General features: G+C 49.5%; 1 protein-coding gene and 1 pseudogene across 2 annotated transcripts in view; both read left to right on the forward strand.

The window, feature by feature from the left end:
* The window catches only part of LOC126541410 (multiple C2 and transmembrane domain-containing protein 1-like), a 288,393-nt gene that overhangs the window by 50,500 nt on the left and 216,897 nt on the right, over window positions 1–20,996 (forward strand). The window lies entirely within an intron of this gene.
* On the forward strand, window positions 4,253–4,432 carry LOC126542123 (U2 spliceosomal RNA; annotated as a pseudogene).

A 20,996-nucleotide genomic window follows, 5' to 3' on the forward strand; every position in this document is an offset into this window, starting at 1 on the left:
CTTCCTGAACTTTTCGCTGTTGTGCCGACGCATTAAATGCCAAAAAATCAATTCACAAGATTTCTGGATCTCCAGTTTCCTTCTTTAATCAGATCACGTGTGCTGGGCATTCCAGCCAAGATCCAATAACACGCCAATTTTCGCCCTCCAACATTTCGGACCGCTCGAAACAGGAAAACAAAAAGAGCGATTGGGCGATCCCGTTGCTCAAACTACTGATAAATTTAGTGAGCGCACAAGGCGGAGCAAGGTTTTTTTTTTGTACCCAGTCGCAACGCTTCTCGATCGAGGGCTGAGTATCTGACTGGCTCTGTTTTCGTCGATCGCTGCAAAAGCTCGAAAGGCCGTTCAGCGCAGCGGCAGAAAGTGAGTTCGAGAACAGAATTTTACCGTACATCCCATCTTCACTGAATCTCCCATAACTCGACAAAATATTATCAGCTGTCGGTGTCGAGGTTGCGCTTATCGGCGCAACTGAAACTGCGCAAAGTGTTCAAAGTTTGTGAGCTCCGACAGCGCTCTGGCGAGATGCACGAAGCAACGCGTAAGGCATCACACACACACACACACACGAACACAGCGTGAAATATTCAATTCCGTCCACCTGCGGCGAAATACTGTCACGATGCTGTGACGATAAACAATTAAAGGCCGCCAAAAGAGTGAGTTAAGAATTGAACTCTTTATTCTGCGAACGTGTGCCATGAAAAAAACGAACAAGCCTCAAACCGCAATGATAGCGATGTGCACAGTCGTCGGTCGTCGAATGTTGTCGCACGGACCAAGTATAGGCTCGCAATTTATACATGTATCAAGGTACAGTTCAAGCTAACCGCTGGTGCCCCCAGAACGTTCTAGCATGTGCAACACTACTCGCGTCGCACGCGAAATCTGATTAAACAAGACTCTTTCGCTATGAAGTTGGTGCGTCCATTTTATAAATTCCGGATACAGGATCAAAACGGCAAGCTGGGCGAGTTGGTAGGTCACCATCTTCGAAATCAAACAGCGCGAAACGGATGAAATGCTCTTTGTACTCCGTACGTTTTTCTCTGTTTGATAAATTCGAAGATTTCGGATACAGTTGGTGCATATCGCTCCGAGAGGTAACAACGGTAATCCGATGAAGAGCAGTCGCCGCTGAAGATCAAAACATTGTACGCGTGACAGTATACGAGTATATTGGCCAAGCGGGCAGATGCCTTAGCGAAAGGTTGAAAGGGCACCGTAACAACGTGGTCAGAGCGCTATTGGGGCACTTGGCACTTCATTGCAGAGAGTGCGGCTGTGCGCTAGAACTCGAGAAAACGACAACTGCACGTAAATGCACGAAAGGAAAAAATAATGGGTAATTATCGAAGCCGCCTGGATTAAGAGAGCTCGCACTGTGTGTGTGTGCGTGTGCGTGTGTGCGCGTGTGTGTGTGTGCGTGTGTGTGTGCGTGTGTGCGTGTGTGTGTCAGCACACCTTTTATTGCATTGACCAACAAAGGGTTTGAGCAAGAGCTACTGAGAAGGAGAGAGAGGAAAGTCTGGAAGATTCACCTGATTGGAATATTCGGCTTGCCGCTGCGTACTGGGGCAACGGGAAGTGGAGGGATGCATTATAGAGAGAGAAAGAGAGAGAGAGAGAGAGAGAGAGAGAGAGAGAGAGAGAGAGAGAGAGAGAGAGAGAGAGAGAGAGACATCATTAGGGCGAACACAAAAAATGCTCGAAGTGCTGTAGTCGTTCGCACAGGCCGGGGTTGTTCGAAAGCGCTTCGTCTACTGTGCCGACACTCGGCGAGGCCTCCCTTTTGTGATGCCCATCTTATAACGCCCGGCTTCCGACGGGCAGCAATGCGTAGCTTGTTCGTGGGCGGCCGCTCCGAAATGCTTTTTTTTTTCTGCATTTGACGCAGCTCATCGAGAAACTCTCTGCATATATACTATGCACACAGTATCTCTCTGCATGTTTCGTTCTTTGGGTGACACTGCACTTATCATCATGGACCCTGTTCTCGGAATGACGATTGTCTTCGCTTCGAACTGGCATGGCCAAATAAATAACTATATGTTCTTGCGTTGAAGAAGAAGAAGAAAAAAATACGGATTGCTATCGCTGTGACAGCTGAAATGCAATGCGACCTGCTGCATTCTGGCGCGCACGCGATGGAGCAATCGATGGAGCTAGCGAACGACGAAACGCTGCCAATTGTCCCGACAGCCAATTGCAGGTTCGCGAAAGACAACGGGCGCGTCTACACCTTCGCCCATGAAAGGGAGGGGGAAGGAGGGGTCCGACGGCCAAAGAATTCTGGATCGTCGGTGGACATCCTGAAAGCGGCTCTCTCGCACGCCAGTGTGTACTTGGCGAAGGCCGGTGCGGTCGCGAGGGTGCGGTTACGCGGCTTTGACAGCTGAGAGAGAGAGAGGGAGAGAGAGAGGGAGAGAGGAAAACGGTAGGCGGAAAACGACTTCGTGGTGTGCGCGTGCTCCGCCACGATTCGATTTCTTCTCAGGCCGAGCGGCTTGATGATGGCGGAGCGAGCATCACTCGGCGATTGAATGAGAGGCGCGTTGTTGCGTCTGTGTTTGCGTGTCTGTGGGCTGTCTCCGGGTGTTTTTGGAGCGCGTTCATGTACGGAGGCACGCCTTTTGTCATTGGCGGTGCGATGATCGCGTGTCCTCTGTGTCCCAAGCCACAGGCTATTGAGCGCGCGCGACTGGAGTCGCGCATATGCGCATTGCTGACGGATGTTGGTACTTCATTAAGTTTTGCCGAATGATCTTGAGGCGGGTCCGACTGCTATAGATAGAGCCTGTGTTCGCGAACCTTTTCATACGCTAAATCCATTAGTAAGAACAGTTGCTGGTCAATCTGGAGCCTTGTGAGAAAAGAAAAAAAAAAAGGTTTTGACTTGTTTAGGCATATATAGTGCAGATGATGGTGGCGATGATGGTGGACTGCAACTATACAGGCGGCTTGAGCTTGGCGATCAGTCTGAACGCCTATTGCAGCGTCACTGGGGCACGTCGCCCTCGTCTAGCAACCCATTTTCTCTTTATGTCGAAACAGCGCAGCCGACGGGACGTGGGAAAAACGGACAGGACAATGCGCTTGTGCCTCATATGTCCCTTATGAATGAAAGATGGTAAGAGAGAGAGAGAGGGAGAGGAAGCAAGAATAGAAAAGGCAGGGAGGTCAACCAGGTGAGAGTGCGGTATGCTTTGCCCTGCACTGGGGATAAGAAATAAACGGCGAATAGAAGGAGGGAGAGGGGGAGCACTGCGCGCACGACTTGTTGACATGAAGCTTCTATGTGGACCTTTCTGGAAAATGCGTGGAGCCCTAGCCATAAACAGATTCGCTGTAAAATCATAAGCCATTGCACTCTGCGAAGGTGCACGACCAGCGAAGGTGTTTTGCACACGACCCTCTAGAATATGTGAAGGAGTACGTTTACCTACGTCAACTAATCACAGGAAACCCTGACCATGAGAAGGAAATTCACAGAATAAAAATGGGATGGATCGCATACGGCAGACATCGTGAGCCCCTGACTGGAAGCTTACCGTTATCATTCAAAAGGAAGGTATACAATCAGTGCATTTTATCGGTGCTGACAAATGGGGCAGACACTTGGAGACTGACAAAGAAGCTTGAGAACAAGTTAAGGATCGCGCAAAGAACGATGGAACGAAGAATGCTAGGCACAACTTTAAGAGACAGAAAGCGGTTAGGATCAGAGAGAAAACGGGTATAGACGATATTCTAATTGACATTAAGAGAAAAAAATGGTGCTGGGCAGATCATGTAATGCGCAGATTAGATAACCGTTGGACCGTTAAGGTAACAGAATGGGTACCAAGAGAAGGGAAGCGCAGTAGAGGACGGCAGAAGACTAGGTGTTGCGACGAAATTAGGAAATTTGCGGATGCTAGTTGGATTCGGTTGGCGCAGGACAGGGGTAATTGGAGATCACTGGGAGAGGCCTTCGTGCTGCAGTGGACATAAAATAGGACGATGATGATGATGATGATGATGATGATGATGACGACGACAGAGGTGAAACAGAATGTTGAACAAAGGTGCGAACTCATTTACCCGGGATTTTTATATACATTCACGCGGACGACGTGACCGCCGTCCCGAGGAGCCGGATGATACTATACACTCGTGACGCTTCGACGGGACCGCCACCACGGGAGAGCGGAAAGAAAGTAGATAGCGCTTGGAACGCCGACAAAGAAAGTGCGGTGCGAACGTAGGCATCGCCGACGCGGGTCGAAGTGTGGTATCTGTTCTTATCAGCTTAATATCTGGTACGTGTTCTGTTCGAATCCAGAATATTAAACTTATTTTTCTAAGTCGGCGGAGTGCTTGAAGCCTGCTTCACCTCCGCCCCGGGTCGGCCGGGCATTGCACTATCTCCGGGATCGGTCCCCGGTTTTCGCACAGGCAGAACAAAAATGCACGGAACCCTCGCCATAAACAGCTTCGCTGTAAAACAAGGTGTTCGTGTAGGTGGCCACGCGGAAGGCCTTCTCGCTCTAAGATCTCAAGAAGAGTCTCCGAGGCAAACGTGGTGGAACACTGCGTGGAGAAAGCTGTTAGTGGAAATGCTCGCCGTGTATACAGCATCCGCTGCAGTGCACTTGCTGGCGCCGCGCCGAAAGCGCTGTGGCGTAAACTTAACCGGCAACGTTATGCGCGCGAAAGCAAGGTGACGAAATGCGGAATCATACTCGCAAATCGCGCAAGTTCTACGTCGCATCCTTTTTCATGCAACGTTTGGTTTTGCAGGCTGTCTTCAAAGAGTGCTTTCTCGTGTTGGGAACGCGTACGGGGCGCCTCGTCATCGTCTTGTCGTGCACTCTTACTGCTCACTCTGTCGTCGATTATCGCGCTAACTCGCGGCGCGCTGCATTGAAGAACGCGCCATGCGCGAACGTATATAGTGAACGCGCATCGTAGAAAACGCGGAAAGCGCTTGCCTCCGCAAAACGTCGATTGATGGTTCGGAAGGAGCAGCGGCGTGTTACGTCGTCACGGTTTTGTTTACCCCGCCCCCTCCCCCCGGCCTATCGTCGTCGACTGCACTATAGCGGGCGACGTCGCGGCATTGCCATCGTTTGTATTTCTCGCGACTCCCGAAGTACGCCTTAAGGAAAAAAGAAAGAGAAAAAGCTGCGGCCAAGTAGGGTCTTCTTTCCCGAGGGTACTATCTCGTGACGCGGTCGAATAGTATATAGGAGCGGAGGGTGCAATGGTGAGTGACGAGAATCGATCTACGCTGTGTACTCGTGTACACGAGGTGCTCGTAAATTATAGGCGCATTGCGTCGAAACCAGACGACCGTGTACACGCGTATGTATAGACGCCGCTCGTAAATCGTGCCGATATAATACGACGGGCCAAAGCGAAGTCGAATTTCTCCGCTCGTCGTTTGTGTGTTTAGGTGCCACCGACATTGCCTGGCGGCGCCTAAGGGAACGTTGCATAAAGCTCGTATAGAGTTTCCTACAAAAATCATTATGTAGGGTGAATTAACTCTGGCGCTGCGATCGTTGAATTATCGCGGGAACGATGTGTATACACAGTACGTGGGTTTTTCTAATCGTCGGGCTTGCATGGCTTCAGACGTTCTTGATGCAACTGCGTGTTACGCTTCATCTTCCTAAATTTTTTTGTTCCAGCAATCGTAGTTTTCTAAGCACGGCAAGGCAATAATTAAGTATCAGCTGCTCATGCATAACCCTTGCTTATTATTCGTGTTTTAACGCAATGTTTCGCCGAAAATGAGCTGTTTGAAAAGTGACAAAAGCCGTTTGTAGCCCGAAGGCCCAACTTTAGGCAAATGGACGTAGACACTAACCATCATTCCTACGCTGGCTGAATCGCCATACTCGCAGCTTCCCGACTATGTAGCGCCCGAGTTCTCTCGAGTAATGTTTGCAGGAAACACCTTGATACAAAGTGCAGCGCAAACGGTCGTTAGGCGAAAGAAAAAGGCCCGGCGGTCTGCGCACGCCTTGCGTCGTGAGCTAAGAAAACGAGCGAACTGAACGTGACCCCTCCTTCGTCTCTCCCTCTAAAAGCGCTATAGCTTTCGTTCGTGCGGCACGTGCTAGTCGGGTGGCCTTGCGCACCGTAGGTGCGGAGTTTGTCGGCGCGCTGGCGAGGCGGCGGAGATCGTCTATAAACAACGTCCGACCACTAACATTAACCGAGGCCTTCCATACAAGTCTTCTCAAGGATGCAGGTGGTAGCCATTTCTCTTGTTAAGCGAAAGTCGTTTGGTTTTTACCGCAGTGACGCCGCTCGGCCATATAGTGGTGACCGCCCGTGTCACGTATACAATGCATATGTGCGCGGCGGAGCTGGTTCTGCCAGTTTCGATTGACAGTGGACTAGCCAACGTTTCGATATGGGGACCCAGTCCCTCTGATGGTTTCCTCTGAGTACCAGAAACGGATCTCCAAGGCTATGCTTCTTTGCTTACCGCCGGAAGCAATTGCGGAGCCGAAAATACCTCGCAGACGCCATGTCTATTGACACCACCTCTTACTTTCGTCGGGTCGTTTCGACAAGTCCATTTGTCGAAACGATGGATCCGGGCCGAGACATCCCCTTGTTCTCTTACACTGTCTTCGGGCCTCCGTCCTCCAGGGATTAATTTTTCTTGTTTGGCCCTGTCAGTTTTTTCTTTAATGTCCCATCGCATTTTGTTCTCAGGCTGCGCAGTGCCCTTCGCTGTGCGAACAACCCACTAGCTCGAGCCAAGGTTCTAGCTTGGACGTAACTAGAGCGGACGCGGCTGACAGCTGGATGGGAGAGCAACGGTACGGGTCGATCGGTGACGACGGGTTAGAAGGTCTTATTTGACCGGCAGCGCTATAGTAAAATATCCTGCCGACGAAAAAAGGGAGGATTTTTTTGTTGCTGCACTGTGGGAACCGCGATTCATTTTAACTTTTTGTTCCTCAAAAACGATTTCCATGCAAGTAAAACAAACTTCCAACAGAATAAAGGGTGAAATCAGCCTCAAGGGAGGCAAAGAAAGCCCAAGTACTCCTGAAATAGTTCACGTATGGGATGACACGCACATGCACGCGCTTTAAGAAAGAAAGAAAGAAAGAAAGAAAGAAAGAAAGAAAGACCGACCATTGCTCGCACGTGCAGCGCCCGGAATGAATAAATTGCGAGTGACTATGGTGAGAAATAGCATGCAATAGAATTTGTTGCAACCCTTTGGACACACACTTTTTCTTGTCGTCTGTTGGTAACTTTTTCCCCCTTCTTTTGTTCACGATGCGTTCACGATCGTAATTCGAACGATGCTGCACCATCGCGAGCTTGAAGAGGAGGTAGTTTTATTCATTATAATCTGTCTTGCAGCAGCCGTTGACTTATTATTCATGCTTACGTTTTGTCTTTAGCTGTAGAGCAGCAGCGCTTCTTTAACTTAAATATTATGTTTAGCTGTTGGACAGATAGAAATGGAGTAGCAAAGGTACTTTCTGCTGTAATATCACTTCACAGCACTACACGTGCAACAGAAGAGAATAGGTATAAAACGAAATAACCAAGACTTGGCACAACAGCGCATTAAAAAGCGCTGGAAAATCGCCAAAACAAGCGCACAACTCGGGCATTAGTCACGGCTGGAGCGGCCAAGTGCAACGAGCTATAGGGAAAAGTTAGCGACTTGCCCCACGCCCCAACGAATGTATATATTTTTTTCTTTCTCTTCAGGCACCTTCTCAATCTCTCGCGTTCAGCACCTGCGCATCACCCCGCCACTCTGGAGGCCGTACAGATTGCGCGATTGTTACCGTTCGCACCTGAGTCTTCCCTGCAAGACAGAGCTGCGCTGCCAAGAAAGGGACGGCGCAGCGTTTCGTCTTAGTTTGCCGCGCTGGAAAAAAAAAAAAAAAGAACCCGAATCGGTTGGTGTTCGTCCCATTCTATATGTTTCGCTCTCGCCAGCGCCTTTGGCACTAGCTCCTTTATACGCCCGATACGATAGACCTGCCACCAACCCCCTGGCTGCCTCGTCTTGTCAGTGGCCACTGGCGTTACGCTGCGAACCCTTCGCCTGAACTTCGCTGCTTCTCTCCAGCGTCCAGTCGTTCGTTTTCTATCACGCCATTTCGCTGGTTGTCCATCGCCTTCTCTCCTTTTTTTTTTCACCTCGTTTCAGCCCTCTTCTTCGGAGTTGCCTTTCTCTGCAGGGTTTCCGAGAGGAGCGGAGAAGCGAAACGAACGCTTAACTTTTATTTTACAAATTTGTTGCTACGGTTATCTCGTTAACCTCTCACAGTGAGCCTTTCTTTCTTTTCTGATTTTCCTTTTTCGGAAAGCAGCTGGTCACGCGCCAAGGTTATTCTTTCCTCTCGCTTATTTCCCGCAAGAAGAGAAAAGAAAAAGAAAATGAAAAGAACAGGAAGATCAGCAAGCCCCGTTTTGTTCCAGCGCTTCCGACATTTCCTCCTTCGTGTGCTCGATGAGGCTTGAGAGAGCGCGTTGGCTGCGCTGTAATTTCTTCGACTTTTCATTTTTCTCTTATTGTTTCCCGCGTCGCGGCGCCTGAACGAGCGTTTTGTTTTCATCTGCTGTCGCCCGACCCTTCTAGTCTGCGCCGCTTTATATAAACGCCGCGGCAGCAGCACAAGCGTCCGCGACGTGCGTGACAATTTTTCACGGAGTTTTCGGACCGGCTTCGTCGTCGTCCGCGCATGCAGCGTCTCGGTCGTAGCTTCTCTCGCGGGGCTGATGGGTGGAGTGCGTACGTGGCTCGACCGTTTCCTTCCTCTTATACTCGCCGCCTGCTGCTGCGCGGCGGAGGAGGATTATGCCGGCGGCCTTGCCACACGTATATGTACGTAACGACGAGGGCGTTCAGGCGAGGGCGTTCAGGTGACCGTGACGCCGGCTTATTGGGCGTGCTGTTGATGTCTGGGCTCTGTCCGAAAATAGCTCGAGTTTTCGTTTCGGTTAATTTTCCCCCGCATTCTCTGCGCACGCGGCCTTGTCATTTCTTCTGCGTTCGTCTTTCAACCTGCTCGCTGTTGTATTGCGTTGCAGAGTAGATTGTAGTGTAGATAGATAGAGGAGCGAAGGAAGAGGATAAGTAGGGAGGTTAACCAAGGCAGCGCCCGCTGTTGGCTATCCTACACTCGGGGATTGGGAAAGGCCAAAGATGAATGCGGAAAATGAAAGATGAGAAAAAATGATGAGATGAGAAAACGGGGCTTTTTGAAGGTGACTGGATTGTACTATCGCCTGTGATTGTCAGTGAAAGTTTCTCTACGAGTTTGTATCGTGTGTAGTTGGTACTGCAGATACGTATATTTTTGTATATGTATGAACATTAGTTTGTTGTTTGTCTGCTGCTGTTTTTGAATTTTATTTCGCGACTCCATCAGGCATGCACGGGAGGTCGCAGTCCACTTTATATCTGTGGTATCTCTTGTGTGGAAGCGTTTGAGAAAAGAACTTATGAAAAAGCAAGTTTCATTCTTTAGTATGTCCGTACATGCATGTTGCGTGATTGGAAACCAGGGAGAAACCATCGTAGTGGGTTTTGTGAAGGTTTCACAGCCGGTTGCCGTACCCTAGTGTAAATCAGATGAGAAGAACCACAAGTGCCGTAAATGCAATCTCAAATGACGGCAATGGTAAGACGAATATGGTTTAGACAGGGCAGGGTTCCGAGAAAAAAGTACAATTATTTGCCTATGAATTGACAATAATAACGAACGGCAAAGAAAGCATCGCTTTAATAAATGCTGACGCACGATGCTAATGGTGCCTTCGACTGATCACTTGAGTGTGCTCCGTAATTGCTATCCATGGCTGTGCAGAGGAGCTAAGCTTTATCATCATGTTATGCTGAGTCCAATATGGGTAACTGAGCCTTGTTATCACTTTTACAGCCCACTTATGTCCTGGGCAATACAGCACGAATGCCTCCTTAGAAGATTTTGTATGTAGCGCTGCCGGAGCGATTGGAAGAGACCAGTCGGAGATGCCTTCAGCTGTACAGACACCAGACCGTCCGCAGATGAGTTCGCATTGCCTCCGCCCGTTCCTATACGTTGCAGCTTCGCCGCAGCAAAAGTATAGGAGTCGGCTGTCACTTGGCGGTCGGCGAGCGAGAAAACGCGTGAATGCTTATCGCGGCGCGCCAGCCCTTCATTGATCAACGCGCGCCGTAATAGCGAGTTCTGGCGGCACGCTCGTCGAAAACGACGTCTGTTTGCGTTCCAGCTTCCGTCTGCTTGCTCTAGGGCGGCTGTGTGCACTGGGGCTCGTTGGGACCCCTAAAGTGGGACGCGCTGCAATCGGAACGTGGTTCGGGAGAGGCCCACAATGCCTTTTATACGGGATTCGAGGGCGTCTTTATATTCAAGGACGGCGGGAAGGGAAGCGCGTTCTAGCACAGCGCCTTCTTATCCGCGATTGCCAGCTGCCGCCGATTTTCGTTCTGGATGGGTCGGAGGCGCCTCTAACCCTTCCATGGTCCGAATTTTTTTTTTTTTTGGACGTCAGAAATTTATCTTTTGTGCATGTGAAGGAGAAAATGGAGGGGAATAAATAAGAAAAGGACAATTCCCAATGTAGTTTATCGCAATATATCTAAGCCTTCTACAGCGAGAGAGCGAGAGAGAGAGAGAGAGAGAGAAGGCAGGATATGGTAGTAAACCGGACGCACGTGCTTGTTACTACCCTACACAGGGGAAAGATGGGATTGAGGAATGGACAAAAAGAAAGAAAGGAGAGAAAACACTGAAGATGTCGCTCCGTCCGGAGGTGTACATCGAAACTATACAGTTGCTCGCTGATGTATGTCGACATCAAGAAATGCAGCAATGCACGTATCGTTTTGTCGGCTCGCGACCTATCTGATCCGTCCTCGCCTTATACGACGCACAAATTTATATCACCTGAATTCTGAATTCAGGACCAGTCTCGGTGACAAATGTACTTGGACCGTCTATGCCAAACTCTGCATATGGTAAGCAACTTATTGTGACATTTCAAGTTGTTGAATGCGCACTTCCGAAGTTTGTGAATTTGTGGTACGTGTGAACAGTACGTGTGAAGTGTGAGAATCGGTGGGCATAAGATATGTCGCATGGAGGCCTAAACGCTGTGTGCGGCAACGGGTGGACATTCTTCGAGAGAGGGAGAGAAACAAAGAGAGAGAATATGAGACGGAAGGCAGTGGAGTTAGTTATCGTAGCTGTCCGACTGACTGCGCTGGGAGGAGAGGAACGTCGATTTTAATCAGAGAAGCTGGAATTGTGATTTCTCACATAAGTTATAATTCCAGATTTCTTTTCTTGATCAGATGAGCCTGATCAGACCTTGTGGTTCCAACAAGGATCACTGCATGAGAAATGATCCTTCAAATAATTTGTGACCATACTCTCTCTTTACGCCTGTATTTTTTTCTCATTACATTTCTGTCACTGGGGTTTATTTTTGATATTTGGCGCGTTTCACGGTAGACTATGCTTCCATGATCCCCTTAGCTGATAAGCAACAACAACAAGAAGGGTTAAAGTATTTTGCGCGCTTATGCTGATGTTTCTTATCTGAGTCGAGGACATTGTGGGCTGAAGCACATGAGGCTCCGCGTGCCGAACTGGATCTAAACAGTTTAAAACGTATTCCTTAACTGGAACATTTGCAGTCTCTCCATTGTATCTTTTCCGCTCATTTCTTTTTTTAAATCTGGACTTTTGAAGCAGAAGGGGGTGGTTGGAATCAAACCAGTTTTTTTTTAATATTAACGCCAAAACACGGGGCAGAAAAAGGCGCATTATTTTGCTCACTGGGGTACCTGTATTATAGGAGCAGTACGGCGTACTTCAACATGCACGCCACGAGAAATAATAGAAAACTCAGTCAGTTCCGCATTGTAAATGATACACACGACAGAGATGCAGTGGGACACTTTGTTTTAACAAATATGAAGATAAAAGGAGCGCTTAATTGCATCCGCGCCGTGCAATCCTATGGCGGACAGGCGAAGTGGGACACAGTGTAAACGTTTTATCACCATCTGGAAAAAAAAAGGCAAGGCTTTTAAAAAGACCTGGCGAAGCAGGTTTCGAGCCTTGTCATGTTAGCAACACTTAGTATACGGATGGGCGTCAGGCCACGTTTACACACGGTTCCTTCCGCAGAAAAAAGCTGGCCCTTCCGACAACGGGGCCCGTGGCTGCTAACAAGACAGGTTCGTTTCGTATTCGCCTGCACGCTCTGCCTATATATTATATATGCACGTCGCGAGCTCATTGCCTGACTCTCGCGGTGCTCTAGCTCCCTACCTAGAAGGAGAGGAGCGAAGCTCAGGTGGTCAAGTGTGCACCTCAGAAAGGCTTTATAGCGTCCCGACTACATTTCCAGGTCTGCTTGCAGCGCGCGGAACTCCGTCAAAGAAAGGAAAATGAAGTGAGTAGAAACGCAAAGGGGCAGCTCATCAGCACAGCCAAGAAGGACCTCGTCGCTAGCGGACTTGCTAATAAACAGGAGGCGGCCACGTGGGCCACCTGCCCTCGGTACTTCATTATGCATCTCGGTCTCGGCCCTGGTTTCCTTGCTCGCCCGCCGAGCCGGCCGCGCAGTTTTCGTGCCGCCCCAGGTCTATACATACACGCAGGTCGAGAGAGCTACCGCGGAATGCGTTTCGGACCGCTGCTCGGCGTGGCGGTCCTTCTTTAGCCGCGCATTGTGCGTGCGGTGCCGACGGCGACGGGACTCTGCTATACAAAAGAGTGGCGTGATATAGGGGCCGTGTCCCGTTGTGAGCCGGCGAGAGATGAAAGTATGCGATGTGGGCTCCGACGCCGAGACAGGCAGGTATTGGAGGGCCTCGACGTTTCTCGGCGTCAACGTGGCACCACGATCGTATTGTCGTTCTCTTCCGACCAGCACGGTGCGCTATACAAAACCTTAAAAAATAAGTAGAATAAGAACGCTACGTTTGAGGGAAGGAAAACAGCCAGTGAACGAACGGGCAAAACGGAACGAAACGAAACTTGCGGGAAGGAGCGCCGGTTGTTCGAGACTTTTCTGTTTGGCGGGGGGCAGCCGCGTTTCGCGGCTTGTCCGCTATATATGAGGGCTGTTCGATCGCTTTGCCTTTTTCGGGGCTCTCGCGCTTCGATACGAGCGCGCGGCTGATTCTCCACCCCACCGTGCCCTTTATTTTCTTCTTCTTTTTTTCCCTTCTCTCCAGTCGAGGTTCGCATTACCGGTGTTTCGGGTGTTTCCCAGGGTTTTCGTTTTTTTTTTCGTTTCTTCTACAGTACTTGTACATTCCTTCGGTTTGACGGTTCTAGCTTTATGCACTGTGTTTTCGATTTTCGCTGGCTTTCACTTTGATCCCTCCCCTGAGTCAACTTTCTTAGCGAATGCGTGATTGAAAAAAAAAAAAGGAAAGCCACCGCTCCTGGATGTTCATGTGAACCAAGGAAGTGGCAGCAAGCGCTTCGAAGCGTACGCAAGTGAGGGCAGAAATATCAAGTAAAGGAATACGGTGTTTGTTCGGCTTTGCTCCTCTAAAATATACTCTGCATGCGATTTGAATTTTGACGCGAGCCCACGAGAAACGCGTTGGCTCAGTGCATTTAACAAGGAGAAATTCTCGTGTCAAGTTCCTTCTATATCAACATTCTTCTTTTTTTTTTTTTTTACCGCTATGCTCTTAGTTGCTCCTCCCACTTACTGACTTCGTTTACCCTAGCATTTCCCGGGGCGTGCTGCTGGCGAGGGCTCTCCACTTAGTTTTTTTCTCTTAAGTTTTCTCCTAAACCGATAGGGCGCGCAGGTGATTTTATATCTCCATATACCGTCTTTATGACCAACAATAGAACGCTGAAGGAATCGGGACGCGGGCGTCTTTATGTAGCTGTTTCATCATTATTTTTTATTTTTTTTTGCCCTTGGAGAGACCGACACATCTACGATAATTATGATTATGATGATTATGATGATGTTGATGACGAGCCTCACCTAAGACATGGCCCCCAATGCGACGTATAGGCGAGGAATATGGATTGGCCGCATAATGCGCCAGTATAGACAGTTCGCCTTTTTCAACGCGACCGAGGGACGCGCAAGCACGCACCGCATCTTTATTACCAAGTACTTCGATTTCACGGCATTCGACAGGTTAAGACAGCAACACACGGTTTTTGTTTACGTGTTCTGTGCCTGAAATGTACGCGAATTATCTTCTCGCTTGCAGCAATGTCTGTATCTTATGAGCGGAAGCCACTAAACCGCTCGTAGCCAGCGAGGTATCATCGCTTGGGCGGTTCCTCAATAGGGTATACCCGCTGCTTGCACTCGTGGAAACCGCTGCCCATGTCGAGGGTTCGAAACGATTTTGCCGGAGAAACCGCGAACCCTTCATCTGTTTGGCTTCTGCGTGAATATTAACCGTGGAGTGTAGGGCCCGTGCTCGCGAAACGTTCTTACGCTAAAGCTGTTCGTATGAAGCAGACTTCAGCCAATCGTGATAGTGGAGATATAATCGGCGAAGACAGTTGACCGAAAGTAAAGAACTCTTAATTACTAAAGAGAAGTGGAATTCACAAAACGGTTCGTTCGTTTGCCGTTGGGACACGGCATTAACTAGTAATATATGTCCCACGTCACGGTCGGCTGGCATACACCTATACTCTGACGAGCAAGTTCTATAGCGTAAGAACTTGGTTGCGTATACGGGACATGAAGGGTTCCCGAATTCTGCTCCAGGTTTCTTGCAAAAATTGTAACTAAAGGAAGAGCGTGAGAACAATAAGTACCATTTCGTTTGGAGAGAGAGAGAGAGAGAGAGAGAGAGAAGACATGTTCCGTTACAAGATTCGAACAAGTCGGCAACTTGCGTGAACAGTGCAGGGTCGTAACGGCAGGCGAAGTGTCGACTGTGTCAGTACAAGGAAATGAAAGAAAAGTAAAAGAGACGAAGTACAAGCAGTTCCGGCTCGGACGCAATGTATTTGGCACAACGTAAATGCTGCGTAATTGAACGTTTAGAAACTTTCAAGTGAATTGGAAAAACACGCTTTCGTTGTGGTGCAGTGCGCATTAATGTGATCATCTTCTCCACCCACTATTTGGTCATTATCGTTGTCATAACCATCGCTACGAAGAGCAGCATCATAACACCCTACTTAAGTCCACTGTATATATGATCGGCGAATACACTGATGTGTTCCAATTAACCCTGTCCTGAGATACTGCACACTGAAATAGTAATTTACCGATTTCAGTGCTGCCTTCCAGGCTCGTTTTGGCAAGATGTATTTTACCTAAGCGCTGTATAGAATGGCCTTCGCCTGGGCGATCGTTTCGTTATCACGCCAGTCGCTATCATAAACGGCGGTCGCCAGCATGCCAGCCAATAAGAAGACGACTTTAAAAGAAGTTTAGCGAATACTGGCTGTCTATCGTCCATTGGCACCCCTCTTAATATCCTAATAGAGAAGACATGCTATCCATGCTACGCTTCAAACTCAACCTCAAGTATATTATTATAATCTCACGTTACTGATCTAATCGATCGTGGTCTCCTTGTCTGAACATTGCGACGCCCGTCAAGCCCTTTCCTCAGCGATTTGTCTCTTTTTCAGCCTCGCAAGTTTTGGTCCATAGGCCGCTATGTGGTGACGCAAAGGCATGCATCAGCTAACGGGTAACCTAGAATACCGCGCCTGAAATCGGAGCGTTGTCGTGCCCCAATCTAGCTGGGATTGCAGGCACCCTGTACGACATTACTCAGACAAGCACCGGACGCTTGTTAAGAAGCAACGCAAATAACGTTGCTTCTTAACATTACGTTACGTCGCTTTTCATTTGAACTACAGCTCCTCTAAAGCTTGTTTCCCCAGACAGTGTGACAACATTGTAAATCAGCATTGAAAGCCTCGTCTACTTTAGCGGCACGTTCAAGATTGGTCGGAGATACCGCACACTTCCGTCCTAGTCGGCAAGTCATAAAACTTTATTATCAGTACTGAGAGTGATACGTTTTGTGACCCCACCAGATGGCCCTGAGTCGGTGCTTGGGCTTGGGCTGTGACCCGGACTCGTACTTCCGGAGCAGAGCTGGCCGGTAGGGTCTCCCACTTTTGCGCGCCTACAAGCTTCTGGAGCTCTTCGGCTCCCATGTATACACCCGTGAGCAAAAGTGTACGGACCACAGGGTCCCAGAAAAAAATCTTAATTTCTTTGTAATTATCATGCATAAACTGAAATTGGCGAGCACTCTGCAAAGTTCGCAATTCCAAGTTTGGACTGCAGTCCTCAATGTCAAGTTGCATTCACATGCAGAAGAAAAAAGCGGCTTTAACGCGCAGTCCCTGGTCCGTATACTTTTGCTCACGAATTTACCTCTGTTTACGTAACTGCTTGCGTAAAACTTGAGGTAAAATTAAACTCGGTCTATGCAGGGTGGCAGCTCAGCTAGTGTGCTTTGACGGTCCATTAAACTGCGTATAAAACCGTGCGCGCATGTCAGTGGGCTGAACACGGCAAGCCTTAGCCCAGGGCCAATGTTTCAACACGGCTGATGCTGCCATTGTTCGCCCACCGTTATTCAATTGAAGTCTCCATATTCCTGTGACAGCCTCGTCTTGTCTGTGCGTAGGCGTCACGTATAAAACCCTCAGCGACAGCGCGTCATTGCAAGGCACAGCCTTTGCCGATGTTTGTGCCTATTCACCGAAGAATAGAATTCCTTGACGGACCATTGCCGCAGTCAGTGCACTGCGCTGATGCCGCAGGTGTTGCCCAGAGTTTCCGGTTAGATGTGCTCGTCCGCACCACGACGAAGCCGAGAGCTCCCACTGACTTTATAACGTATATGTCCGCATGAGAAACGTAATGGTATACATACTGCTGCAGTATTTTATTTTGTGCCTTGTGCGATCGTTGAGACGTGAACGCCGTGGTCGGTCGGCGCACCTGTGTTTCGGGCACATCGAGTTTCACTTGTTTCTCGGTTTCTGCTTTCGTTAACCAAACCCGCCGTGGCGGCCGTCTGAAGTAGCGAAAGCGCGCGCTACTGACTTGGCGACCGTATTATAGAAACGCTCCCTTTCTTGATTCTGTTTACGGGAACTTGTCTTTAGGGCATCCTGGTACAAGAACTTGACAGAACAAAGGAAACAAACTTGCATACATTGAACGCATTTCCTTTACTGCCTCCCCTCTCCCTCGCACAGAGAGAGAGAGAGAGAGAGAGAGAGAGAGAGAGAGAGAGAGAGAGTTACCTATAGTGATTCTTTAGGTGTGCAGTCCGAATGCCCGCAGGTTGCCAGGCTGGGTATGCTGAGCCGCGTGATGCGCACTCCATGGCGGTATCGAGCACTTCCCCTGGCGAGTGGTTTTTCTTTCTTTCATTCATTTCTTTATTACTTTCCTTTTTTTCTTTTTACAAAACTTGAACTTGGAATCAGAAGCGGGCGAACAAGTACGTGTACGTTTTTAACAGAAGATACTTCGGCCTCTTCGTTTTTCGCTTTGAACGTTCTCGATGTTCTGGTTTGATAAATGCAAAGAATCGGAAAGAGAGCGATAAAACTGTCATACAGTTTGAAGCTCAACGTATCGCGGACTCTGCATGATCTCTCTGCCTGCCATATCGTTAAACTTTTCTCTCTCTCTCTGCATATGGCGAATTCTGGTCATGAATTTGGAATCGCAAGAATCGAATTTATCACAAACGATGGACATCTCTCTGGATTATGCAAATTGAATCTTTGACCTCGGTTAAAGCAACTGCGCTTCAATGACTAAGCTCATTCTCGTAACTACATAGGCATAGTTATCTCGGCAGGCGTAATATTTCATTTGCTTTTTTTGCTTCCTGCGTGTGTTCCACTTTAGGCATACTGTTTCTTGGGCGAGCTGGTAATTTATAGCATATATACAGCGTGCGGGAAAGGCGCTACAAGGCCAGGAGGCGAGGCATACTAGGAGGTACGTCACAGCGCTTCCGTATGTGTCCTTGCTTGCCCCGGTCACACAGTCAGTGCCTTCTATAGCGCATCCTTTCTACGGTATCCCACTACATTCAACGTAAGTACGCCCCACCGAGTACACGTCAAACTTGAGCGCTCGCATTTTGTGTGTTGCTATTCACGGTACTGAAATGAATGAGCAGCTGGCATCACGCAAAAATGCAGCGGTAAGGTTGTCGCGCCGCAATGTTTGGTGATCGCAAGATGGTGGAGACTAAGCAGCACTGCGCTGAGCGACTAACTTCAAAGCGGGCCGATGCTCGCACGTGATGCAGAGGGCGCAATTTAATTTGGTGCGCTCTTGATTTGCTTACGGGCTTGCTCCTGGTACTTACCGGGGATCAATTCTGCCTGTATTTACATATTTCAGGAGTTCATTTTCTGTGTTTTGTATGCATGTTGATAACAAGTTGTATGATTAATTCCCTTTTAGACCCGCCCTCTCGTTTTGTGTGTCCCTATTTGTTTCTCCATCTCACAGTTCAGTCTACCACATTTGCCTTTCCTGTACATTTTGTCTCGCATATTACTTTTTGAGTGCACCAGTAGGAAGGCTTCGTAGGTGTTTCTGGGTATCACAATAAACGTTTGGTGCATTGTTCGTTAATAATAACCGTGTCGCAGAAAATCCGGTGTCGGCGTCGGCGGTGTTGTCCACGAGAGAAATATAATCCCGAACCACGCAGGCCTTCCGCGTGGTCCGTAGGCGTTACGCAACTAATTGAATTTCTCGAAGTAAAATGCGTGAGACAATTCGTAAATTACGACTTGCACAACACAACCTACAGAAATTATAGCGTCGGATTGTAATTTGAATATACGAGAGAACATAATTACTCTGCGCGGAAGCCCAAACACAAACCCCTTTTCCAGCTGCCATTTGAGGTTTGGCGCGGCTGTGCGCTACCTCCGGGATCGGGCCACGCAAGAGGTCACGTTTCCACCAGAAGGGTCGCCTTCGTGCATAGCGTTCGCCGCCAGCGTTTCCCGGTACACATTAAGGCTACATAAGCTGCAATTGCCGGGAAGCGTGAGAAGCAGGCAGGGGTCCTTGAATGCTATCGCGTTCCGCTCTTAAAGGCGAAGCTTAAGCGTCCTCCAATTGCTGTTATTATTCTTATTATCCACGAGCACAACTGTTTCGAAGGGGTGCGCGTGCGAGTGAGTCGTCCAGCTCGTGGCGTCCACGTGCCCGGCTGGATCGCGCAGCGGGGGGCTGGGTCGCGAGAAGGTGCCCACAACCATCGACCGGACGCCGCGCGATGGCCGCGCGGGCGACGTCATCCGCTACGTGCGACGGGGCGCGGTCAATACAGGGCGCGTGCACGCCTCAGCTCGGCGTGGCCGGTGTTGCTCGTTACGCCGGAACAATGCAGGCACCGCGGCGGCGGTGGGGGCTAGGCTTCCGCTGGACACTCCCGCCCCCGGGCTGATGATGTGCTGGTTGCTCGTCCATTTAGCGGCAATGTTGCCGCACAAAGAGAGCGCTGCGGCAGTCGAAGGCGAATGTACGGCTTTCTGCCGTTAGTGAAGGCTTTTCTTGCTGGGCTTACGCCTGACTGGTTGTGTCACGTCATGTCAAGCGGGCACTCTCTGCTGTGCCGAGAGTGCTTATGTAGGTTGATGTGGAATGGAATATGGGGCGCCAGGGCGCTCGATCGCTCAATAACTCTCTCTCTTCCTCCGTCTCTTATGCAACTATACTGGCCGATAAGTACAGGTACACACGGGCGTACACACTGGCGTACTGTCACTCGCGACAGGTTTGAAAAGGGGAAGTGACAAGTATATAAATATATAGGAAAACGCTTCTAAGTGTGTGTAAGCTGTCTCTCTCATTCGTAGGAAAGCAACTTCGTGCGTGCAGGTCCCCTCCGTGACATCGTTATGAACTCGCCAGAGTTTGTTACCGCCCTTGATTGCAAAGCAGATCGACCGCTTATAGTACTGTTCGTAACGTCAGTTATCGAGTAACTGGGTTAGACTGCATGTTTTCAGCGATGGCGGCCTCACACGCACACACGCAAAAAGAAAGGCGGTTAGTACACAAAAGAAAAGGCTTCTTGAATTGGACCCCCCGTGCCTGTTCTCACTATATATTCATGAAGCTTCTCATAAGTAGGTGGCGCGCCTCGTGATCTGCCGACGCCAGAATGCCGTCCAAAGTTAGAGGCTGTCAAAGGTAAAGCCTCGACAAAAAAGCCCCCACGTGACGCTTTTCGCTGCAGAGCAAAGCTCTCGGAAGCGCGTCGATCGAGGGGCTTTAGACGAAGCGGCAGAGAGGCGATCGCCCGGGCGCTATATAGTGAATCACGAATTGTGGGGGGGGGGGGGGGGCACTTGCCTAAGGCAAGCCCTTTGCGCATTCGTGGCCGGACGTCATCGCGTCGCTGCGCGTCCTTTGTTCACCGATTCCTGCGTTCCTTCAGTCGCGCGTCTTGCGGCCTCGGGATGTGCGCTAACCATTTGTCTAACACGGAGGCCGCTGCTGACGCGTTTCCTAGCGCGATTGATTCGAACGCGTTCGCCGGCCGATCGGTAAAGGTAGTGATCACGAAAGAACCTGTAGCGAGGCAGCGCATTACTTAACGAATACCGCGCTTGCAGCTGTGCTGCATCGGGCGAAAGCGTGTTCGTTACGTCGGCTGCAGCGGGTGGAAAGCAGCGGAACACTTGAGTCGGCGGGAGGTGTCGCGGATCCTCTAATGGGGACGAGTTGACGGGCCAGCGTGGACAAACGAAGCGCGAACGGGACGATTGAAACACGAACGCCCAAGAGGCAAGGGTATCGTTGATTCAGCTTCGTGAAGAAGGTGACGTTCGCTTTCCCACAGTGCGAATGACATGTCACACGTCGGCGTTGTGTCAACGCGAGACAGAGAGAGGGGAATGAAAAAGCTCGAAAAGTTCACCGTATACCTGCGTCCGGTTTGTTTCCACACAGAAATGCGGATAAAGTAATTCGAAGAG

Source organism: Dermacentor andersoni, chromosome 2, assembly GCF_023375885.2.
Source record: "Dermacentor andersoni chromosome 2, qqDerAnde1_hic_scaffold, whole genome shotgun sequence".
Lineage (NCBI taxonomy): Eukaryota > Metazoa > Arthropoda > Arachnida > Ixodida > Ixodidae > Dermacentor > Dermacentor andersoni.